The sequence below is a fragment of the Lemur catta genome, chromosome 6 (assembly GCF_020740605.2).
Source record: "Lemur catta isolate mLemCat1 chromosome 6, mLemCat1.pri, whole genome shotgun sequence".
In the NCBI taxonomy this organism is placed as follows: Eukaryota; Metazoa; Chordata; class Mammalia; order Primates; family Lemuridae; genus Lemur; species Lemur catta.
In genome coordinates, this window is record NC_059133.1 from 86,401,015 (window position 1) to 86,428,055 (window position 27,041).

The following is a 27,041-nucleotide window of genomic DNA, read 5'->3' on the forward strand; positions in this document are numbered from 1 at the left end:
TTTTAAATAGGTGAATTATTTGTATGTGATTATATCTCAGTAAAGCTGTTACAAAAAATGAAAAGGGTTTAAAAAATATATTGTAATGTGTTCTCTTTTTTGGTTAAGTTTTGCTATAGTTTTATCAATTCTATTTATTCATCAAAGAATGAACTCTTATCTTGGGTGGAATTTCTCAGTTTTACATTTGCTTTCTAGTTTCAGTGATTTCCCCTCTAATATTTATTTCTTTTCCCTTACTTTTTTTTGAAAGGGTTTAATTTGCCATCTGTTTCCTTGAGGTTCAAGTTTAATCCTTAGTTTTCAATCTTTCCTCTTTTGGAATGTATGCATATAAAGCTATAAATCTCCCTCTAAGAGCTGCTTTAGTTGCATCTCACATTTTAATTATCACATTTTCATCATTATTCTGTTAAAATATTTTCAAATTTCGACTGTGATTTCCTTTTTTATCTGTGAGTTATTTAGAAGTGTTTCTTAAAAAGATAATACACTATGACCAAGCGAAGCTCATTTAAAAAAAGAAGGTGGGTTTCACATCCAAAAATCAAGCAATGTCTATTATGAGCATGTTATGAAGCATTCTGGCTTTATTTCATCCCCACCTAGGGGGTCTTAATTGGTAAGTTTTGCCTAAACTGAATGAATGTCTAGTACCAGGTTGTTATTGGCTGAAATGTGCAGCTTCCCCACTCAAAAAAGATATACTGGAGTCCTAAGCCCCAGTACCTCAGAAAATGACCTTATCTGGATAGGGCCTTTACAGAGGCCGTATCAAATTAAAATAAGGTTATTAGGGCAGGCCCTAGTCCAATATGATTGGTATCCTTACAAAAAGGAGAAAATCTGGACAGACAGATAGACATGCACACAAGGAAAATGCCATGGGAAGACTGGAGTCATGCTGACACAAGTCAAGGAACCACCAGCAGCTAAGAAGAGGCCTGAAATAGATTCTACCTTAGCACCTTCCTTAGCATGGCCCTGACAATACCTTGATTTCAAACTTCTAGCCTCTGGAACGTGAGACAATAAATATTTGTTGTTTAAGCAACAAAATAAATAAAATTTTTAAAAAATCAAGCAATTTAATTCACGACATAAACAAAACAGAGGGGGAAAATAAAGGATCATCTCAACAGATAATATTTATCTGATAAAATTCAACACTGATTCATAATTAAAACTTTCAGGAAACTAAGAAATGAAGGAAACTTATTCAGATCTGATAAAGGTTATCTACAAAGAAAACTACATATATCACACTTAATGGTGAAATAAGATCAGGACCAGGGCAAGGAAATTTTCTGTAATCATTTCCATGTTAACACCTGATTAGTGCAATAAAGGCAAGCCAAAGAGGGCAAGGATTTGGTCCTGAAGAAAGACAATGTCACCAGTGAATAGTGGAATAAAACAAAAGTCCTTTAAGGACTAAGATGTACAGGAGTCAAGAATATCGCTTTCGTATTGGATATTTCACTTACCATCACCATCACCATCACCAATAGGAATGATAGCAGCATACACTTGCTTTGGCCTGAGAAAAAAAAAAAGCAGCCCCTGATGTCTGGGCTTAACTGATATAACTAAGGCTCAATGTTGTTAAAACTAGTCTGGTACTTGCAGCTAAGCCATGTTGTTCTGCTGTGGGACATAAAACCATCTCACTGAACATTCAAGTCAGGCAAGGTCACTGTGCAATCCACAAAATACCAATACCCCCAACACCCACTAAATGAGCGACAGTAACTTGTTTACAAATTACAGCTTTATCCTCACAATAGTCTGTCCTCCTTATATAGATAAGATTTATTAAGATGCTGAAGTATAGAATTGCCCCCATTTCCTGATGTCACCCAATCCACCGTAAGGATTGACTTCCTTAAACTCTCCCCAAATTAACCCAACCTGTACTATACTATAACCAAATCTTATGCTAGGCTTTTTCTAATATCCTCTTACTGATATGTGCCTTACAGTTTCCCTACAGTGAACACTCCTCCCTCCCTGCAACAAAAAGTAAACCTAACTTGTTAAATTACAAGAGTGTTCCTGGTGTTCTTGGCTGAACGGCATAAAACAATAAGCCTAGCCTATTTGCTGGAGGCCAATACAGCTTGAGAATCTTTATCAATTTGCCACATAACTTTGTGGTACGTTCTATCTTCATTCTCTCACATTAAGCTGATTACTTAAAACACATTTCTTAGTCTTCCTTGCTATTTTATTTAAATTATGAAACTAAATAAATCTATTTAGAAATATTACTTTTCAATTAAACAGAAACCTCAATGCAAAATTATAACAGGCATTATTTTAAGGGTCATTAAATAAAATTTAAAATTTCACCTTCAAGGTTTTTCCCTCCCCATCCATTACAAAGTCATGTTACCTGCAAAATTTTCTGCAAAGAAGATATAATACAATGCAAATTTTGTCACTTTTCTTTGCTGATTCCAAACATATAAAATAATTAAATTTGTAATATTAATATAAGCAGTATGGTTACGCTTTAAATATTTTCAAATACTGAACTGTCATTCTTTTGGGCTTTGATCTCACAAGTTACACATTTCTCAGATGTGATATGAATAGCTGGCACCAGCTGCATTAAAAGTAAGCTTCCTTTAAAAAAATTTTTTTCATATCTTTTAGTAATCCAATTAAGAGCATGAATTCTAGTGTTATCGCTCTTTTAGAATTTGTCTAGCAGGTTTTCTGGTCCTCACCAGAAGACCACCCCATGCAAAAAAAAAAAACACCAAAAAAGCATGAACTCGTAGACTATGGAGAGACTCATGGATTTGAATTCCAACTTTTCCAGGTACTTACTGTGTGACACTAGGCAAGTTACTTAACATTTCAATTTCTTAGCTTCAGCTACCTTAAAAGGAGAATAACATCAGTAATTGTCACAGAGGTTGTGGTGAGGATTAAATGAGATTCTATATGTTAAGCACTTAGAATGTACTTAAGCACTCAATAAATGTTATCATCATCATCTATATATATTCAGGATAATGTTTGTAGGCATAAACTAAAGAGTCTGAGACAAATTTCTCTTAAATATTTTTGGTATTTCATATATGAATCAGAAAATCCAACATGTAAAAGTCACATTTAATATTAAATTGCTACCACCAAATAACATTTAATATAAATAAATATAATCCAAAGCAAACTGGTTTTAGCAACAAAGCTGCCATTAAATTCAGTAATAATAAAATACTGTAAAAAGAATTACAAAATAACTACCACCCATACCCACAAGGGAGCACACTACAGCCATTTACCAGATCTTTTATGTGTTCTAAGTGTAATGAAAAACAGACAAAGCAGTAAGGAAGTAGCATGAACAACCAGTTCAAACTAGTTCGGCCATATCTGTGCAAGCCAATCAACGGTCTGCTCTTAGAAATCTATTTTGCATAAGCAAAGCATATTTAAGAAAGATACACATTAGAGAAGTGTATATTACCTGCAAACAAGTCTCCATGGCTATAGTACCCGAATAAAATATTTAATTCTCCCGTCTGGGGCTACAACGCCATTCATAAAACAATTCTACAAAATAAATACCACTTTTTACACGGCAACACTAGAATCATGAAGCTTTCAAATGACTGTAATTCATTTTCACAGAAAAAAGCATTTGCATTTTACAGCAAGAAATGTCTGCCATATTTAGAAGTAACTGCAAAACATGATGAACTAGTTTCTCCTGAAAGTATTTTTTCATGAGTAAAAGACTTTTAAAAAATGTTTTTAAGTCTCTACTCTATATATTATATATTCAGATTCAAGAATTGGGGGGCAGGGTGGGGAAATATTATCACTAATAAAATCTTTTCTACAAGAATTTAAATTTAAATAACCAGAGAAGGGCTGTATTACCTGCAAATAAAGTCTCTATGCCTTAGAAATGTTTTTTAAATTTTTGGTAAATTATTTTTAAGGGAAGCCCAATGAGCCTCTTCTTCTACAAGTGAAAACACTACTTTCTTTTCTGCTTCATCCCCCTCCACCCACTCCTTTCACTCCTCTTTCTAGCAAAGAGATCATAGCAAAGAAACAAAGGAAAGCTGTTATGTCTTAGCCTAAAATCTGCCTGCTCAAAAAGCTCAAGAATTTAAGTGGCTGTTCAAGAGCTGCTCACAAACTCAGCCAATCAGCAGCCAGCATTCTGATTCCTGCCCAGCAACAGGAGACAAGACAATAAGGTCAGAGAAACATAGTTTAAAAAAAAAAAAAGAAAAAGAAAAAAGAAAAACACCTGTATTTGTAATACTTCAGTGTGGTTCTTTGTCTGAAATAAGTAATCTAGAACAGTTTACATAAAATCCTAAATCCATACAACATGCATTAAATATATTATACACATAAATGAATATTTTTATATCTTTTATGTTACTTTATCTTGCTTTAATAAATATTTTTGAATGTTTCCAGAAATATAAGTTAATTTCCTACTTGGGAAATGAATCAAACATTGACAATATATAAGAACATATTTTTCTAAACAATGCAAAACGCAAATGTAAATTTGTAAAAGAAAACCCCGCAGTCCTTACATTTATAAAACATTTATAATCAAAACTCCAGCAAAGCCTTAAATCTGAATAACTAACAATTATCTTCATACCCACCTACCACTATTATTATAGATTTCCTATTCCAAAAATTAACAGTATTCTGGACCCAAAGGATTACTAGGGATAGCATTACAAAGTGTTGTGTTACGCAGAAAGTCACATATCCCATGTTCTCACTCATAAGTGGGTGCTAAAAAATGTTTATACAAATTTATAAAAATGTATATGGATATAGACAGTAAAATGATAGGCAATGAAGATTCAGAATAGTGAGGTGATGAAAGGGGGTAGATGATGAGAAATTAATTTGTATAAAGTCTGTTATTGGGTGATGGACACCCTAAAGCCCTGACTTGACCACTATGTAATCTACATGTGTAACAAAATTGCACTTGTACTCATAACTTTATACAAACAAAAATAGTGTTGTGTTGTCTACTGCACTGAATTAACTTAGTTTAATTCATCCAGTGAAATTAAAATGTCTGATTCTTAACAACCTATATTGAATAGTATAAGTACAATTAAAATTAATATATCCTTTTCCCCTTAACTGCCTTTTGCAGCAGGTTATAAAAAAATTATCAGTTATCCTTTTGAAACTACAAAACAAAGGCGTGAATTACAAAATAAATATTTATGTAAATTGATATTATTCTTATATTATTCTATAGTTCTTTAGGTGTCACAAAATAAAGAGAAAATCTGTGATCAGAATATTTTTTTTGTCAAATCCACTACCTATTAACAAGTTTTAAAAAATAAACCTCATTTTTCCCCCTTCATTACAGATGAACCTTGTAATTTTTCAAACATACCCAAGAGGGAGCTTGCTGCAGCCATGCTCTTAGTTATATAATCTCCCCACAGGAAAAATAAATCAACAGCTGCTTCAATGCTTCAGTCCAGTGAGAGAACTGAAATTCACCATCTGATTGGCTCAAAGCTATGGCTCCCTAAAACCAATCAGACATCAGCGTCACAAACCTCGCCCAGCAACAAGGGAAGCAGATGAGGGCAAGTGCTCTACCAAAAATCCAAAGGATGTGAAAATAAAGGTAAACAATGAAAATGAAACATATTAGTAATATAACCCCGGAAGTTTTGTTTGAAAAACAGGTCTATGGTAGGATTTCTCTGATTAAATAATTAAGGTCTGTACTGCTTTCCAAGAACAGCCTTAATTAGGTACTAAGATTGTTGAGTCAAAAAGCATACAAACACAAACACTATATTAATTCAAAGTAATGTATATCTGATGAAATACACTTAAAAATAAAACCTAAATACTTAGAAAACATTAAGCAAAACCATTTAAGTAGATGTGGTACTTCTATCTTTGAAAAAGTTGCTCCCAATTATATTCATGCTGTTAGCTGACATTGGTATAACATTTTTCTGAATGATGGAATACCAGAAATAATTTTATACAAATTTGTTTTCATTAAATGGCTTAACTAAATATTAGTCAATAAGACTGAGTAATAATGACCTACTCTTAAAAAATCACTTTATGCTGATGATTAGAAATGCAACTCTGTTACTAGTTTCTTTAAGAACCCCATTCTCAGTTGAATACTATACGATTTTATTCTGCACAAATAAATTTTGCTTGAGAATTCTGTAATACTCCTGAAAATAAAATCATAAAGAATAATGTATTGCACAATACATGCTAATAATCTGCTTTGCTGTTTACTGGTGAACCTGACAATGCAATGACTCTCTCACTTTGACACTTACCTGCTCAAATTTAGAATACAGATTTTTAAATTTTTTTCATAAATACAGTTGTCCCTCAGTATCCATGAGGGATTGGTTCCAGGACTCCCCATGGATACCAAAATCTGAGGATGCTCAAGTTCCTTATATAAAATGGTGTAGTATTCACACGTAACCTGCACATATCCTCCTGTATACTTTAAATCACCTCTAAATTACTTTATAATCCCTAATAAATGTAAATGCTATGTAAATAGTTGAGTTTTTTTTAATTAAAAAATTTGTGTCATCCTTGCGCAGGGGCCATGCTCTCTGTATCGTTCCAATTTTAGTGTATGTGCTGCCGAAGCTAGCACAACAGTTGTTATACTGTACTGTTTTTTATTTGCATTATTTTTTATTGTTGTGTTGTTAGCTGTGAGTCTCTTGATTGGCAAAAAAGAAGTGTCAATAGCTATTCTGCCATGTTTTAAAAAAAATAATGATGAAATCTGTTCCTTATCTATCAAATACTCACAAATTCAATTATTGAGTAAATTACTGAGTGATCATAATATGTGATACCTCCACAAATTATCCCCCCTCACCTATCATAAATAAACCTACTGATATTAGCTCAGATATCAAAATATGGAATGGAATATCCTCAAAACTAAATTTTAAAAAATAACCAACAAAGGAAATAAGGAATTTGCTTTACCAACAATTCTTTGAACAAGGTAGAAGTAAATCATGCCCTTGAAATTTTGATTACATCAACACCACAATAGTCATTACAGTCTAACTTCTTATTGCATTCACTCCTATGTTTTGAGAAGTTCTACGGTGGTCCACATGAAAAAATGTAAGATACCTTAAAATCACTTCTCTAAGTCTATTTTTGGGATCATTCTGTTATAAGGGCAAATTAAAAGTAACTGACCTGATGCAACAAATGCCAGTTTACGATATATTGATCAAATTACACCTCCTTAGAAAATTAGCTAATTATCCATTAGGGCCCTAACCAATAGCTTAACAAACTCCACCACCGCCTATGCAGATAAGGAGTCAAATTACAGAAGACTATGTATTTATTTCTTCAAGAATTTAAGAAATCATCTGTCCAACCATATTTTTCACATTTTGCTTGGGTGAATTAAACCACCCAGAATGATTTATAAGAAGTTGATTTATAAGTACAAATGCCAGGAAATAGCTCTTACTTTTCTTAATTATCCAACCTAAGGAGCAAAATTTGAGAGCTTACGTTCTTAACATGTCACTAGGTAGTGATGCAGTAACAAGAAGAATAAAGAAACAACACAAAATTTCATTGGCTAATAAGAACATTCGTCTTCATTGTAGGACATCAGGCTGGAAAGGAACAGTCCCTACCCTGCGACTAGGTCCTGTGGCAGGTGGAAAAAACAAGTATGACAGTCATACAATATACAATGGCTTTTAAAGCTTATGATTAGACATGGTATACATCACTTTCACTCACATTCCATTGACTAAAGTCAAATTATTAATAGTCATTAACGGGGTGGAGAAACAAAAGGCTCCCACTTCATGTCACAAGGCAAAAGGCAGGATATATAATCCTCTTGCAGAAAGAGAGAATAATTGTGAAATATCATATAATCCACCACACTTTAAAATACATAATTATAAAAAGCTTAGCATAACAGAAAGACTTCTAGATTAACAAAACTGGGTTTTACTCCACATTCTAACATTTGCACAGCAATCAACACTGGATAAATTACTTTAACTCTCTAGATTTCAGTTTCCTCAACCGTAAAACTGAAGAAGTTAGACAGAATTCTTGCTAAGTTCCATTCTAGCTCAAATTTTGTATTATTTATTAATGTCTGGCTACACTGACACTTTTACAATTTCTTTTTCATTATGAAAAACATGGAGTAAGACATGAAGTCTAATATAATGAACATCTGTGTACCCAACACTCAGATGAGAATTAAAATATCAGAAATAAAAAAATAGGCCAGGTACAGTAGCTCACACCTGAAATCACAGCACTGTGGGAGGCTGAAGTGGGAGGATTGCTTGAGGCCAGGAGTTTAAGACCAGCCTTGGCAACATAGTAAGACCCTGTCTCTAAAAAAAATTTTTTTTTAAGAAATAAAAAATAAAGTCCCCTTTATAACACAATAGCATACTCCTCCTCTATCCCTGACTCCTAAATGCAAAGATAATAAGCATAATCTTGAATTTGGTGTTTATTATTCCCAAGCATGCCTGATAACCCGCCCACCTTTTAACTAACTAAACTATATATATTGAAAAGAGAAAAAGCAACTGGTGCTTATCAAGGAACAATTATATGTCAGACAACCAAGGCATATCCTGTTCTCATTTATTTGACAATTTATATAAACTCAACTTTACATACCATCTGAAGTAATAAATCAATAAACATGCTGCTATCATCCATTACACAGATAATAATTTTAACTTGGTAAGGTAAACAGATACCTAATTCAGCACCACAATGTTTTCATCAGTATAGATACCCTTTTTGTGCATTTTATTCTCTAAATTTTGATACCATTTTATCAGACTATTGAGCAACAAACTACATGGTTTTTGCCACAATTTTCTTCACTGTCTCTTTGAAAATGGAGAAGTCAGTTAAGATAATTGGTAAGGCTTATCTACTCAGCAAATGAGACTTGACAGTATAGTCCTTCCCCAATTTGACCAGTCTGTTGAGAATTTGACTAATACTGTTAAGAAGCCAATACTCTTCCAACTGAGCTACAAATTCAAAACAATCCCTATCAAAATCACAGCTAGCTTCTTTGCAGAAATCCACAAGCTGATTCCAAAATTCATAAGAAAATGCAAAGGTCCCAGAATAACCAAAACAATCTTGAAAAAGAAAAATAAAAGTGGAGGACTCATACTTCTCATTCTCAAAACTTATTACAAAGCTACAGTAACTCAGACAGTGTGGTACTACTAGCAAAAGGATGGACATATAGATCAATGGAATAGAAATAAACCCTCACATTTACAGTAAATTGTTTTGATAAGGTCTACAAGACCATTCAGCGGGGGAAAGAATAGCATTTTCTACGATGAGTGCTGGAAAGACTAGATAGCCACATGCAAAAGAATGAAGTTTGACCCCTATCTCTTGCCATATACAAAAAGTAACTCCTAATGAATCAAAGACCAAAATTTAAAAGCTAAAACTAAAATCTTAGAAGGAAACACAGACATAAACCTTCCATGACCTTGGAATAGGCAAGTGTTTCTAAGATAAGACCCAAAGAGAACAAATAAAATAAGAAAAAACAGCTTAACTGGACATCATCAAAATTAAACTTTTTTTGTCCTACAAAGACCATTAAGAAAGTGAAAAGACAAATTACACACTGGGAGAAAATATCTGTATATCATATATCCAATAAGAGACTTGTGTGTAGAATATACAAAAACTGTTACAACTCAATAATAAAAAACCAAATAACCCAAATTAAAAATTGGCAAACGACTTGAATAGACATTTCCACAAATAGACCAATAAACCAATAGTACATAGTAATAAACATGAAAAAATGCTCAATAGCGTTAGTTATCAGGGAAATGCAAATCAAAACCACAATGAAATAACACTTCATACACATCAGGACAGCTATAATCAAAGAGAAGTACGAGTACTGGCAAGGAAGTGGAGAAACTGGAACCTTCATAAAAGGCTTGTGGGATTGTAAAGTGGTGCAGCTGCTTTGGAAAACAGGCAGTTCCTCAACATATTAAACCTAGAGTAGCCGTATGACCCAGCAATTTCACTCCTAGCTATATACACAACAAAAACCCATATACAAATCCTCACAGAAGCACTACTCATAATGGCCCAAAACTGAAAACAACCCAAATGTCCAGCAAGTGATGAATGGATAAATAAAATGTGGTATTATCCATACAATGGAATATCATTCAACCACAAAAAGAAATGAAGTACTGATACATGCTACAACATGAATGAACCCTGAAAACATAATGAGTGAAAGAAGCTAGTCACAAAAGGCCACACACTGAATGATTCCACTTACAGTCCCCTTTTATACACAGGAGATGCCTGAAACTGTAGACAGTACTAAACTCTATATACACTATGTTTTCTCCTACACATACGTATCTATGATAAAGTTTAATATACAAATTAGGCACAGTAAGATATTAAAAATAACTCATAATAAAATAGAATAATTACAACAATATACCATTCACCAATTCGTGAACAGAAGATTCTTTTTACGGTAGATCTTAGCAACCTCAGCATATGATTTTTTTCCTTTCCTTCAAAAAAGGAAACGAACTTTAACCCTTACACTTAACGGGAGCACTTTACAGCTTCCTTCTCTTTGGCATATCCAAATTGCCAACATCACTACTCTTGTTCTTTGGGGCCATTATTAAGTAAAATAAATGGAACTTGAACACAGCACTGTGATATCTCAAACAGCCAATCTAATAACCTAAGTGACTGATGAGTGGATAGCATATACTTGTGGTTACACTGAACATGCTAGACAAAAGGATGATTCACATCCTGGGTGGGTCAGAGCAGGACAGCATGAGATTTTTATCATGCTAATCAGAATTACACTGAATTTTAAATTTATGAATTATTTATTTTTGGAATTTTCTATGTAATATACCTGTAGTTGCCTGTGAGTAGCTAAAACTGCAGAAAAGAAAACCGCAGATAAAAAAAGACTACTGTATATAAAATGTCCAGAATAGGCAAATATATTGAGACAGAAAAGATATTAGTGATTGCCTAGGGTTAGAGGGTTTGGGAGGAAATAAAGGGTGGCTACTAAAAGGTACAGGCTTTCCTTATGGAGTAATGAGAATGTTCTAACATTGATTATGGTGAAGGTTACACAGCTCTGTGAATATGCTACAAATCACTGAATTGTACACTTTTAACAGGTTAGTGGTACAATATGTAAATTGTATCTCAGTAAACCTGACATTTAAAAAAAAATGAAACTTCAGTTGAGTGTTTGTTTTTCATTTCTTTTTAACTTAACAATGTTTACTGAGTCACACTTCCAACATGGACAAAACAACTATACTAAGAGAACTGAATGTTGGTTTACACCTTAGAGAGTTCACATTTCTAGGCCAAAAAGTATATCTGTAATTATAACAGCGATGAAAGCCATTATACATTAAATAGCACCAACCTTGTTCCCTTGTGTCCTCATCTTAGATAAGCCACTTACTCTTTTTCCCTGCCCTAAATGGTACATAATTTCACAGTATGTTTATTTTGCAGGATTTTACTAATTGGCATGAGTTACCCAGACAAGATAAAACAAGCCAAAAAGTAGTACTGAGGATGATACAGGTGAATACATCAAGTACAAATATTAGTAAAGTCTTCTACACATGGAAAATGCAATTAACTATCTTTTAGCAGAAGGACTAGAAAGTCTCAACGGAAACAGAAACATTCTCTTCTATTATAAGACGGTACTATAACCAAAAGGTTCCACGTAACTAATGCTGATAAATTTGTTTTAAAATGAGGTATACTTCCTAAACTTTCTAAAGTTACATATGGCTTTGACACATCTTAGCAATACTGTCTTTATTCAGATGACTTATCTTGCCACCATTTACTGTATTTGCCAGTACTTTAAAGGTACGCTTTTAGTAATAATTATTATAAATGGACTCTAATGCTTACATTTACATGTTGTTTAATGAAATACTTGGCACCTTTCACCACATACCTTGTATAAGATTAATACACTTTAAGTATCAAAGGTTTGATGTCAGAAAATATCTTAAATATGATAACATTATGATGTGCTTCTAAAGTCATTTCACAAAAGAATAAAAGAAGAAGTATTCTGGTATAATATTAATGAGCTACATAGTGTTGGGAACATAGGATACACTTACTAAACATTGGCTAAAAGAATGATGCACTATAAAATATAACTGACATCTAACATAATTCTTAAGTGAAAAAACTTTTAGAAAGCAAAGACAATAATCTAGGACATTTTAACAAACATGTAAACTAATACACTGGCATGTTTACATACAAAAAGTAATAAAACATACCCACTGATACATTGCCTAGAAGAGGCAAAACATAGCACCATTAAAATTAATCAAATCTGACAAAAGAGAGGCATTTTTCAGGCTTATAAAGCTTGCTTAGTTTGATTTTCCATTTCAAATATAAAATACCCCTTTAAAAGAAATCTACATTTGCTTATCACTACATAATGATGAAAACCCTCTTTAAAATAAAAAACATACCCCAAAGGGAGCCCCCTGCAGCCATCTTATCAGTTCTTTCATAGCAACAGAAACTGAAATACAATTTGCATAGTCACTGTGGTTGGCTAATGAAAGCAGGGTCACGTAACCAATCAGGAAACTAGAAGTTGGGCAACCACATAAGAGGAGAAATTTTAAATCTGCCTGGCAACAGCCTAAAAATAGAAACAATATGCTAGTATGAATCCTAGAATATATGTGCATAAAAGAGCAAAACCAGCAACTAAAACACTTTATTTTCTTGAGGAAAAAATATGTGCCTTGCATTTCATGACCTAAAATATTAATTTGACACCTTTTCTTATTAGGTGCCAATTAAAGAAAAATGAAATGCTAAGGTAAATAAATGGACCGTGTTCAAGTAACATGCCATTGTCTATATTTTAATTGCACGTGTGTGTGTGTACATCCATACCTATATATTAATTGTTTTTCTATTTTCAGGAGAATCATAAAGCACCTGAATCATAGTTCTGATACGTTCAAGGCTCTCTAAAATCTCAAAATCTGAACAGTGCTGCATTTTTTCTAGCACTTTTTTCCTGCAATTATTTGGGAAGTTGATTTATTCGTTAAAAAATTGTTTAGTGTGTATTAAAAACACAAAATTTAAATACTTATCAAAGCAGAGCTCTAAATAAGGTAGGAAGCACGCCTTATTCATTTTCTAACACAATCTTGTCCCAACATAGTGTCTTAAACATAGTAGGCATTCAATAACTATTTTCTCAGTCAAGTTAAAAAAATTCTATCAGTGAGAAAAACAAATTATCTTATTGCTCGTGTCAAGTAAAATTTAAACATGCAAACAAATAATCTGTACAACACTGCTATTTTTGATTTTCCAATTTTGTCTACAGTGGGGTAATGTTGACAATGCTTGAAATTTCTTATTCTGTTACTCAGATAACAATGTATTTTTACCATTCTAACTTTCCAACCTAAAAATGCTTCATATGCATGTTTCTTTGTACATTACAAATTTACTCTGGAGTGGATTTTAAAGATGTCAAACAATGTGCAGTCTAACATAATAACTTATGAAGACAATTATAGGCCAGTAAGAAATTACCGAATCAAAAATTAAATGAAAAAGAAAGAACAAAAGAGAAAGCAAAAAGAAAAAAAGAACACCTTTCAAGAATTTAAATTATAACTGCTGAAATGAAAGGCTGGTTAAATAGTCAAGTAATGTTAAAACGAATGTTATTTATTAAAATACATGTTCTATGCATTTCTTATATCAAATCCTCCATTGTGTTTTAATGAGATGATAAGTTAATTTTAAAATGTTTTCTTTGAGGAGGGAGGGAGTAGGGAAAAAAAAGAAAAATAATAAATAAAATGTTTTCTTTGGTCACTATTTGTTATCTAAAATCCAAAATGAATTCACATATATGACACTATGAAAGTCTAAACACTTAATATGAAAATTATATGTAATGGACTATTCTGATCATGAGTAAAGCTTGGAAACAATGTCTTTAAAACATACAGGTTGGGCATAGAGGCTCATGCCTGTAGTCCTAGTAATTTGGGAGGCCTAGGCAGGAGGATTGCTTGAGGCCAGGAGTTAGAGACCAGCCTGAGCAAGAATGGGACTCCTGTCTCTAAGCCTATAGTCCCAGCTAATCAGGAGGCTGAGGCAGGAGAATCGCTTTAGCCCAGGAATCTAAGGTTGCAATGAGCTATGATGACATCACTGCACTCTAGCCCAGGTGACAAAGCAAGACCTTGTCTCAAAAAAAATAAAAAGAAACAGGAACACAGAGCAGTTTTAAGTAATAAAATTTCCACTACAGGAAGGATAAAAATTAAATAATCAACCCACTGACTAATAGTCTTTTTAATCTAAACATCTAACAGTGGCTAGGTTTTAAAATTAAGTTTAACCAAGCTTTTTTTTTTTTTGAGACAGAGTCTCGCTCTGTTGCCTGGGCTAGAGTGAGTGCCGTGGCGTCAGCCTAGCTCACAGCAACCTCAAACTCCTGGGCTCAAGTGATCCTTCTGCCTCAGCCTCCCGAGGAGCTGGGACGACAGGCATGCACCACCATGCCCAGCTAATTTTTTCTATATATATTTTTAGTTGGCCAGATAATTTCTTTCTATTTTTTTTTTTTAGTAGAGACGGGGGGGGGGGGGCCGGGTTCTCGCTCTTTCTCAGGCTGGTCTCGAACTCCTGACCTCGAGCGATCCACCCGCCTCGGCCTCCCAGAGTGCTAGGATTACAGGCATGAGCCACCGCGCCCGCCCCTTAACCAAGCTTTTAAAAACATAAATGTTGTTATTTTAAACATTGGTCTACACGAAAAGTAGCTTTTTTTCCCTTAATGTTACATTCATATGTGATGAACATCTAGAATCTACTTCAACTGTATTTACATCCTTAAAATATCTTAAATCTTGTATTTATATAAATCTTGTTTACTTATCTGAAAAAATAAACTATTATCCTCATCACAAAAGAAAACAATAGGAATCAACCTATGAGTTACAATTAGTAGGAAAGTATATCACAAATAAATATACCAAATATTGCTAACAAGCACTACAGGTGAGAAAAATTCTTTGATAATCCCAGATATCAAATATCACCTTAAATATAAGTCTCAGCACTTCATATTTTCTTAAGTAGTATTTAAAGCATTATAATGCTTTTTAAAAAATTTTTTTGCTTATATTGGCCAGTTTTGTTTCCCCAAAAAATGAAAAAGCATGATGTTTGCAGAACAATATTCAAGTAGTCACATATCACATACCAATCAGAATTTGTGGGGAAGTGAATAATCAGGGCACGTTAGAACAATTAGTATAAGTAACTAAAATGCCCTAGGGAAATTTAGAGAGTTCCAGGAATATCATCCTGAATCCCTATTCTCTTCTCCCCCCTCCTACTCTTCCCCACACTAAAAAAATAAAATAAAAACCTCACAGGAGTTTAAAATGACAGCTGAGAGCCAGATGTTTTGAGGCCCTAACCTTTGTGTACAGAGGTCTAACTTTAGTAACAAACATAACTAAAGAAAGAACCTTAATCCTCTTCCAGATTCTGGAGGAAATTTAAATTCCTCTTTGTACCAACTATTTTTCTTTTCTATACCAGAGCGATATTGCTGGTTATCCCTCCTTGAAAATCTAATTAAAATTATTTTTACCACAACTTTGCCAGCCAATTCTGTTTATAAGTCTACATCTTTCTTAAGGTAGACCTTCCAAAAAAAAAAAATGCTTTTGATAGCAAGATCTCTACTGGGCATACAACAAAGAAGAGACCAGCATCTCCTCTGGGAACAAAAGAAAAAAATTATGTTCGTACTCTAAAATTTTTCTAGCAACAATGCAAGAATACAATCTCCTTATTTCTGGCAAATGCTTGTAATTGGCTTAGTTTCATAGGTTGTGCCATTAGAAGGTATTATCAAAAGTTTATAATGTATTTTAAGAAAATACAGTTTCTTTTATCCAAAACCAAGAATTACCACTTAGTTTTATCTTTTAGAACCTAAAAACTTCTGTAGAGATCTGACCAAGAAATACTATATTTGAAAATTCTCTTAACCTCTCCTCCTAATTATCATACCAAATGAGCCAATGTTCTCCATCAATTCTACAAATGCATTGACTGATACCCATAAATACTGATAGTTCACATTCTTCAGCTCTCAGGTAAACCTGTCCATGAGCTGTGCTTGTTACTGAATTCAGTTGTACATTTTTATTACAAATTACAGAATTCAATTAAATTTTGTGTAAACTGATGAAATATGAGTGCAAAAAAAGAGAGATATAAAATATGTATCCACAAGAGAGACAGATGCCAAAAAAAAAAAAAAGACAGACTAGGTGTGAGAGATCTTAGGCAAATCATTTAACATCTGTAGGTCTAAAGTTTTCCATCAGAAATATAGAAAAATCAGAAGACTTTAAAGAATGCTTCAAGTTTTGGTTCCCTAATAACATTTTAATAAATTACACCCCAAAATGCACTGCTCTTTAAACAATGATAAAGACAGATGAATTTACTCATGTATTCAATATTCATCGAATGCCTACATGGTCATTATCATAGGACAATTTTTAAGCAAAGCCAAAGAAATGATGTGACTAAAAGTATAAAAATATAGTCTAATAATAAGTGTTACTTCATGTAGATTTGAATATGCCTGTAGAAGAGAAATATAGGCAGTAATACAATGTACGGATATTTTTCTACATGTATGACCACGAAAATTAGTTCTCTAATTTCAATGAACTGTCATGTCTCCATTACAGACTGTTTAATCCTAGTAATCAAAAAAATGCTTTCAAATGTGTAATTACAAACAAGACCTCTACAGAGCTGTTGTCTTCCTGATCGGGTTAGTATTCCCAATTTTTATGAGCCAGATTTCTGAAAACTGACACTACATTAAAAAAAAAAAAATCACTCAATACAAATGGGGGAGGAAAAGTATGCCTTTCTTTCCAATCTCAATTTCAATTGCACTTCTGCTCATAACCCTATTTATAATTCAGTTATAGTCACAAGACTTCACAAGTAGTTGCTAAGCAACAGCAGCATGCTGAGTTCAGGGCTATTGGAAAACTGGCTATCTGCCACATGAAAATATTATTTAACTGAGCCTAGAGCCTCCAGAATTTAAAAAAGAACAAGAAGGTGGTAGAGGAGGGGGAGGGGGAGAGGATAGGGAGGAGAGGGGGGGAAAGGGGGGAAAAAAAGGAAAAAAACTCACAAGGAAATTCAGTGATAAATGCAATAAGCTACCTGGTATACAGATAACTAAGCTCTTTCAAGGGTTCACAAATTTAGATCTAGGACCTTATTTGGTATTTCCAAATACTGTATTTCTCTTCTAAATTTTTTATCATACTTCATATATTGAGATAAAGACTCTGAAGCTATGTTACCATAAACAGAAAAAAATTCAATAAGCCACATCACTGTCAACAGCACAACAATCAATTCAATATACAATATACATATTGGGCAAAGAACAACACTTAAGAGAGACTAGGAGAGCAGTTTGGGGGAACTGGCTGTGACTGTGAGATCTTTAAGGCCAGGGGACAAACCATATATTTTCGTCAAATTCCTTTATCCTCATATGCCTGGTTAACTACTAAAAAATAACTTTTCAACCCAAATAGTACTGTTTTTCAATTTTAAGCATCTCTCATAACTTAAAAAATAGGTGTATTAGGAAACTTATTGACAACCACAAAGAGTTACAAAAATTAACTCATTTTTCAACAGAAATTGAAAAGGCACGAAATGTCTTTCAGTATCCACTGATGAAAATAAAAATTAAAAACATAAATTGCTCCTTAACCTGATAAAAATCACTTCAAACCAACAGGAAACTTCATATGTAGTGGTAAAGTGCCATAGGCATTTCTATTAAAGACAAAAACAAAGACTGTGATACCATATTCAAGACTGTTACAGAAATCTGGACCAAAGTAGTAAGAGCTCAAACAGGAGATGTAATAAAGAAAACATTCAGAATTGCAAGAAAAAGGCATCTAGAACCGTTGATATGAAAAAAATTCACAGAAGAAAATATGCTAAATATTAGAGTTCTTTTATAAAATATTAGAGCTAAGACTCAATGTAAAAAAAAAAAAAATCAGTTCTTCCTGGATAAATTTTTTTTCTTTTTTGCCTAGCTAGGATCTGAACTTACTGGATAAAATTTATTAAAAGCAATTCTAACGAAACTTCACTTACATATTCTGTAACATGACAAACTTTAATCTATAAGAGAAAAAAATGCTAAAAATAGGAAAAAAATTGAAATCAAAAGTAATGAAAAATGATGATGTTTGTCCTCTCATATGTGACAGCACATGACAGAGCAAAAATTAACATAAGCATTTTAAAATTGAGTACAATAGAATAATTATCCAAAAGACAAAGAAAAACAATAAAAGAATGTAATATATGACAGAGAAAGTATCACGATAAGGAAGAAATGGATTTTGAAATGAACGATTGAGAATGGATCAAAACAGCAGTTGAGTATACGAGTACAGTATCAAACAGACTAGATATAAAATAATGGAAAATTTCAAAGGCACAAAAATTACTCCAGATAACCACAAATTTTGAGAAATACTTGGAAAAACAAAAGGCATAATGATCTAGGATTAGTATCCAGAAAAAAAAAGAACATCTATCAGTGAATAAAAAAATAATTCAAAAGAAAAATAAAGAAACAGCAAAAGACAATTCATAAACAACAAATATAAGAAAAGACATTCAACTTCACTAATAATCAGAGAAAGACAAAACAAAAAAGAGAAAATACATTTTTATACATCAGATTGGCAGCTATTTGTGGTTAGCGTTAATGTACAGAAGTGAGTAGTTTCACACACTGGTAGTAGAAGAGTTAACTGTCACAACGATTTTTAAGGGCAGAAAAGCAGGAACTGTTCATCACTCTGATACATCAAAGGCACTTTAAGGCATCTATCTTAAGATATACTAGCATGTTTTACAAGAGAATGTATCAAGATGCCCACTGCTGCACCGTAATAGCAAAAAATGAAAAAACATGAAAAAACTTAATATCTATCACTAAGAGAAAAGTTTTAAAAACCTACTGGAGCATCCACACTAAAGAACACTAAGGAGTTTTTTTAAATGTGGTAGATCTCTTTCTGAGAAATAAAAAATATTACATGTACAAAAAAAAAATCATGGCACCACTCTTAGCAATTAATAGTGCAAACTCTGGGGCTAGACATGTCTTTTTAAACACCAATACTATTGTTTCCTGGTTAAGTTACCTGTCCAAGACATATATATCCTCTCTCCTTTCCTCGGTATCCTCATCTATGAAACTGATGCTGTCCTAATAGAAATGTTATGGGAATTAAATGACATAAATAGAAAGTAGTTATATAAGCAGTCAATAAATGTTTCCTGTTTTTATGCCATTACATTTTAAAATACACAAAAAAATCTAAACATGTACATAGGCACCCAAATGATATTTTTAAAGTCTAGAAGGATAAATGTCAAACTAGTTAAAGCAGCTCACTGTGCAAAGACAAGGAGATATAAATATAGCCTTTCGCTTAGACCTGATATGCCAGCTTAAATCGTCACATGAAAACATTCATATAATTTGTGTTTGAACAGTTAAATTCATCAGACTTTCTCTCTTCCATGCTAGTGCTAGGCCAAGGCAGCAGTGTCGTTTATGAATGTAAACAGGGAAATGACTGACACAAATACTATGCCTCAGAAAAGACAAGGAAGCTACCATCCAAACAACAAAATGACAAATTACCAGCATATCCCATGTACATCAATCAAGTATCACTTCCCCATCCCCCATCCCCCATAATCACCTGAATCATTTGCATCCAACTAAAGTAAAACAGGAAATCTCAAACACAGAAAAAATATAAACAAGAACCCCCAAAAAAGAAAAAGATTAGGTTGCCAAAGCCCACAAAAGCACTAGCAAATTAGTAGTTAGTGTAGAATGAACACAAGACATTTTAAAATAGTATATTTAAAAAATCCTCAAAGTGTGTGAGATCCTATTTCGCCCACAATAACGAGTAGATATAAAAAGAAATCAATCTGAAATCTTAGAAATTCAAAATATGAGCTGTATGAACTATATGAACACAGTTGTAGTGACCAAGTTAATCGAGACCAGAGGTTCTCTCCTGTTATACAAAGGAAGAACATACAAGCTAAGGGACATGGGGGATATACTTAGAAGTGACAACTTTCACATAAGAGGAATTTTAGAAAAAAAGAACCAAGAAAAAAAGGAGAGGAAAGATTAAAAAAATTCAGAGAGCTGAAAAAAATGTACAAGTTTTCTAATAATAAAGGACTACTGAATACCAAAACAGACTAAATTAAAAAAAGCAAAATAAAAATTTTTGACACCTAGATGTAAGATTTCAGAAAGCCAGTATGAGGAAATATTAGTAATTTAGGAGAGAGTAAAAAAAAAGTCATTTAACTACAAAGGAATAAGAACTAAACTGACATCAGACTTGTCATCAGCAATACTGAATGCTAAAGGAAAATGACAAATACCCTCAAAGTTCAGGGCAAAAGTTATTTTTACCCTGGAATTCTATTGCCAGCTAAACTAGCAATCAGCAAGGATGGAGAAATAAAGATATTAATTCTGAGCAAAGACAGAGAAAAGACACCCTCGCTAAAATAATTACATGAAGATATATTACAGGTACAAAACAGCAAAAGATCCCAAGAAGGAACTCAGATAAGTAAACCAGCAAAGCTCCAAAATATAAGAAAAACTCATGGACAGGCTAAAATAATTGAGGCTCAATCATCTTTATTATAAATATGTTATCTGTCCCAGATACTTACAATGTAGGAGTTAGCAGATTTAGAGTTTGCAGACTATGTGGCAGAAATAAAGAAAACTATCAATCAGGGAAAAACATGGCAAGTTTCAAGATGGGTCAAATGACAAAAATGTCATTATATATGCATGACAAACAAGAGACACATAATAAAGTAGCATAGAAAGGTTGAAAATTGAGGGATAAAAAATGATGTACTAGGCAAATGCTAACCCAAAAAGAGGGTAGGGGTATATATATAAAATCTATATAGAACATATAAAAAAGAATTCAAATTGAAAATCAAGTAATGGGACAAAAAAAAGATATTTCCCACTGATAAAAGGTGCAATCCACTAGAAATGTGTATCTTTGATGCATCTAAATAATATCACTTAAAATCACATAAAGCAAAAACAGGTTTAAAGAATTCAGGAGGAAACTAATAAACCTACAATCAGAGATAAACATGCCTCTTTCTAAAATCTTCAGATAAAGAAAAGTAATAAAGAATGCACGTTCCAAATAACATTTAGAATAATAAAAAATAAATATTGTATATACTCAATAAACCCAAAATATAAATTTTTCACAAATACATCCCACATACATTAATACTGACCATGTATATGATGATAAGAAAATCTTAATAAACTCAAAGACCAAAAAAAAAAAAAAAAAAAAATCACACAAGGCCATACTCTCTGGCCATAATGTAATAAAGTTAGATATACCAAAAAGATGAGAGAAAGTTGTCTCCCTATAAATTAAAAAAAATTTTTTTTTTAAACCTTTTGGATTAAGGCAGAAATCAGTGGTAAAATAGTAACAACAAAGCACTAACAGAGTACAATCTAGGGAATTCAACTAAAATAATACTCAGATGAAAACTGATAGTCTCAAATACACATCTTAACAAAAAAACACAAAGTCAAAAACACTAGTTAAGGCAGAAAAGTATAATCCCAAAGCAAGGAAATATATAATAAAAGAAAATTAGAAGAGAAGACTCAACAAAATAGTAAGCAATCAATGAAACCAAAAATTAGTTCTTTGAAAAGACTATTAAAATGGGGGAAATTTAGGCCAGGCACAGTGGCTCACATCTGTAATCCTAGAATTTTGGCAGGCCAAGGCAGGAGAACTGCTTGAGCCCAGGAGTTTGAGACCAGCCTGGGCAACATAGCAAGACCCTCATCTATACAAAAAATTTTTTTAATTAGCAGGTCGTGGCAGTGGTTGTCTGTAAATCTAACTACTCAAGAGGCTGAACCAGGAGGGTCACTTGAGCCCAGGAGTTTGAGGTTGTACTGAGCTATGATCATACCATTGCACTCTAGCGCAGGTGACAGAGCAAGATCCTCTGTCAAAAAAACAAAACAAAAAATGGGGGAAATTTAGCAAGGAAGATCCAGAGAAAGCATAATAAACAAACACTATTAGAAATTATGAAGGAGCTATAACTATAAATATAATATACTTGGTTCAAATATTCAAGTATATTAAAGTTTATCAATGGAATATAAAGAAAAGACCGAGGGATTTTAACTCACTGCAAACTCAAAAAAACTCAACTGCACAAGATGGCTGCCAAAAATGTTAATGCAAAGTTAAACTGCAGAACAAGCATATAGTCAAGGAGAAGGAGGATATTTTTAAAGTATTATGTTTGGTTCTGAGCATAACAGATAAAGAAGGACTTTTTTTTTAATTGTTACTTCTTAGAATGTATAGCAAGGAGTGACTCTGAAGTTTTAATCACTGTAGAATGAGAGGATGAACATGCTAATCTGGAATATGTTTTAAGAAAAATAACTGGAAAAAATGGAGGATATTTAGCCTAGAAAACAAAGAAATTTTAATGGGCTTTCTTTAAATAGTACAAATCTGTCACGTAAAAGACATACAGATACAGAAAAAGAGAATGAGATACAGATAGACAGATGTGAGGGGCTATAGGAGGCAAAAATAAAAATAATGAAAGGCAACTTCATCTCAAAATCAACAAACGTTAATTTGTTCAGACGCCCAACAAAAGAAGAAACTGCCTTAAGAAATTATAGACTCTCGCTTCTGTCAGTAGAAATGTTGAAGCAGAAACTAGATAATTACCTGTCAGGAATATCAAACAGTAGATTCCTGTGCAAAGTGCAATACTGGAACTACTGACCACTTAGATTTATTTCATTTCAGAGATTTTGTGATAATACATTACTTGCTAAATAAATTTTATTATCTAACAGTAATATAAAAACTAAAAACTTTTAACCCCCAAATTTGGATCACTTGCACTCAACTTCAATAGTCTCAAAGATTATACACCTTTATCCTCCTGACTTTTATCTTTATCCTACATGCTTCTTTTTAGGTTTGTCTATATACAAAATACACCTCTGTCCTACTTTCCCTCATCTTTCTTTGCTATGACCCTCATCTAACAGCATTCAATAAATTCCTGTTTTGGTCTAACAACTCCTTTTCTTTTTTTCTATATGTAAAAACCAGTCCATCTCAACTATCTTCCCAGCCCAACATTCTTCCAAACAATATAATGGCTCAAGAGAAGTTTCGAAAACCATTTCCCAACTGTTTTCAGACATGTATGTCCTGCACACATACATGAGAGAAGCATGACCTCAAACACATTAAGCAAAATTGATTTCTTTCTACTATCACCATTTACCAATCATAGTAAAATGGTTTACTGAGATAAAACACACAAAAACATACAAATTTCTACAGTTTAATAGAATACACATTAACACAATTTTTTTTAAATCCAAGCAACATTGTCAAAAGGCAACAAGTAACAACGGCATGTGTCCCTGAACATGGAGTACAGCTTCTATCATATCTGGCCCCAGTTTTAAAGTACACATCATGTAGTAATAAATGACCGATTGCCTTTCAGACGTTAGAGAACTGGAAGTCCCACCTAAAACCAACACTTTAAGATTGCAGAAAGAGGCTGCTGCTTAACTTCTAAAGAGGAAGGTAAAAAGCAAAGAGCTAACATAATTCCTTTCTTCCACTTCTCTAAACTAACCTCACTACCACTCTTCACTTTATCCTACTCACTCAACTCCTCACATCCATTCCCCCTTCTTACATCAATCAGTAATTTATTTCATCTCTGGCCATACTGATATGAATGAACACACATACTTGCATTTCTTTATAAGCATATACCCTCACATCTTCACAGTAGTGGTAATATATTCTTTATCTTATATAGTGCTTTATTTTTATTTCAATGGGATTTTGTTTTTCTGTATACAATATTTCAGGCATACAAAAAAGAATAACAAGTGCCTGTATACCCTTAACCCATTTTAAGAAATAAAATAGTAGAGTCAATGGAATTCCTGATTAACAAATTCATTTTAGACTCTTTCAATTCACTTTGTTAAAATGGTAATAAGTTTAAATATGTGGAAATGGGAAGAATAAGACTAGAACCAGAAAACTTGACCATGTTACATGTATAAATTCAAATTATCTAATGTCAATGAGCCAAAAGTAAAAGCATAAGCACTATGATTTGTAATGGTGAATTCAAAGTGGTAAATTTAAATTAAAACTTTATAGTTAGGTAAGGTTACAAAATGTCATCTCTGCACGTACCAGTTGGTGTCACTACAACTGAGAATATAGTAACAGACTATAATGAAAAAAGACCTACAACTGATTTCTATGTAATATGAACATATTGTATGCATGAGTAATATTCATATATGAAGCCTACTGCTAGTTCATTTCAATTCAGATGCGAGAAAATTTGAGAAAATAAAAATGACATTTTTTTAAAAGACCAAATCAAAATATGGCATTCAAAATCTCCTGAATAGTAACATTAAAAGACCTACCAATCTTGTTAGCACTAGAACTAAAAACAAACAAATTTTTTAAAACTTGTCAATGGTGAGAGAGAAATATAAAGCCTGGGAGTTAGGGGGGTGTCACAGAAAAAGGACCTGAATCTCTTACCTGTGGGCAGCGCTTGATACTGTGAAAAGGACTTCCTCTTCTGTAAACCACTGCTATTTAATTCATTTGTATAAACATTAAAAGCTTAATGCAGACTTCTAGGTCAGCCTTCTTGAGTCTAAATTTCTTGTTTGGTTCATATTCATAAAAAAAAGAAACAGGAATACAGTAGGTTGGCTACATATTAAAATTCCTTTCAAACAGTGGTTTACATCTGTTGTGTAGTTTGTGCAGCAAACATCCCATTAGCCACAAAAGCCAGAAAACGTCAAGACAGTATGTCAATGAAGCTCACAGAACACATAAAGTATATCTTCAAAATAACTGTTTCAAGTGAAAATGCCTAGAATCAGAATTCTTTGTACTGCTTTCTATGCTGCCAACTATTAGGTCTGCAGCAACTGTGTGCAGTTAAGTACCTCCCACATTACCCAATAGCATCAATAGGTATAAATCTATAAAAGCAGAACTAAGCTTAAAAGGCTTATAGCCTCTCACTATCCCACATATTCACTGTCAATTGTGGTCTCACTACTCCTATTCTAATGCATCAACTCTGTTCTTTCAGTCCAAAAGGCTGAATTCTTATACATTCCAAACAGAAAATCCACGACACATATTATTTGCTGCCGTAGCACAGCCAGACTGCAGTTACAGCTAGCTGGCGCCAGTAAGAACAATTTACATAAAGCAATTCTCTTTTCATGACCAAACTAAAGGAGAGTACTGCTGAGTAAACCCTCCCCATTTGCTCCCCAACATGCACTGACTGGTTCTAGAATATATCTAGTTATCTATTTACTGATATAATTCAAATCCAGGTAATAAGAGAAAATTAACATAATTGTTATATAACTGAAATTCCACTCCCACCACACGAAAAAATATTTTTAACCCCCAGAGATATTCAAAAGCCTTCGCTTACTTGTGGCATAGACCAATACTATTACATAAATGCAATGGTTGCTGTTCTTAACAATCATTAAAAATACAAATTACAACTCACATTACTTAGAAGCTATTCTCATGCTACTCTACAACTACCTTTCAAATTTTGTCAATTAATTAACAGTAAATATCTTTAAATAGATTTGGTCTTAGAACTATATTGTCTAACATTTCACCAAATAATAAGATTTGTGCATCTTCAGGTATCACTATTATGATGGTTAAATAATTCAACACATTTACATTTATCACTAGGTAATATTATGAAAGCACATGCTCAGTATCAAAACCTAGGCATGTTAAATTACAAATATCTTCAGAAGAACACATTCTGTCAGTGCCACATTCTTTTCGAAACTATATCATTCATGTATTGTTTTTATTGGCCAGATCTGACTGGGCGAGAGGTTAATTATTATCTATGAGGTCTTTTGTTTAAATATTTTTAGTTACTTTATGACGTACTAATATATTCTTTTAAATTTTTTTACTTTATGATCTACTAATACATTCTTCTACACCTCCACTGCTATTTTTCCACTTATTTTGTTAGGAGTATAGATATATTAAATTGTATTTTCCAATAACTATCCAGAAACTATTTTAGTGCTGTATCTGAAATGATAACAAAATGAAGATGTTTTTAAAATGCTAACTACGGGTTATCCAAAGTGTTTCTTATTTTTATCTTATTTCCAGCTGTTTTAAAACATACTTCTTAAGTTACCCTTACTATATATAAAGATAATGGGGCTCTAAATGAGGGGCATGATAAAGCTATAGCAAACAGTAGACTTCGAATATATAGATAATAATGTTACCTAGGTTTGACAGACTTCCTCAAACAACTATGTTCTTTTCTCAGGATCTGTGCCCCACCAGCAGCAAATGAAGTGACAGGGGCAAATATAATTCACGTAGTATATGCTATATAAATTAACACTTGATGGGAAGAAAGGTCTTATATCAAAAGAGCTTTCTATGTACCATGTACTGATCATAAAATTTCAGAGTTGAGAAAGAAACCTTAGAAATCATCTAAGTATTATATTCTTTATAAGTTTTAAATATTTGGATGCTTCCTCTGTCTCTCTTCCTACTTGTATCATGGAATCTACTCTGCAT

General features: G+C 32.9%; 1 protein-coding gene and 2 non-coding genes across 11 annotated transcripts in view; 1 reads left to right on the plus strand and 2 right to left on the minus strand.

Annotated features, from left to right (window-relative positions):
- The window catches only part of LOC123639976 (activating transcription factor 7 interacting protein), a 122,851-nt gene that overhangs the window by 72,780 nt on the left and 23,030 nt on the right, over window positions 1–27,041 (minus strand). For 2 of the 9 annotated variants that reach the window (XM_045554283.1, XM_045554285.1), the window contains exon 3: window positions 24,969–25,094. The exons of 6 other annotated variants lie outside the window; for them this stretch is intronic. The gene's annotated coding sequence lies outside the window, so the exon portion shown is untranslated. Of the gene's footprint in view, window positions 1–1,487; window positions 2,217–24,968; window positions 25,095–27,041 lie in introns of those variants that run through there. One more of the 9 variants, XM_045554282.1, reaches the window with a different exon arrangement.
- Window positions 2,683–2,744, plus strand: LOC123640896. The gene has a single exon (XR_006736130.1). It is a non-coding gene; the product is annotated as a U7 small nuclear RNA (small nuclear RNA).
- Window positions 6,569–6,673, minus strand: LOC123640872. The gene has a single exon (XR_006736112.1). It is a non-coding gene; the product is annotated as a U6 spliceosomal RNA (small nuclear RNA).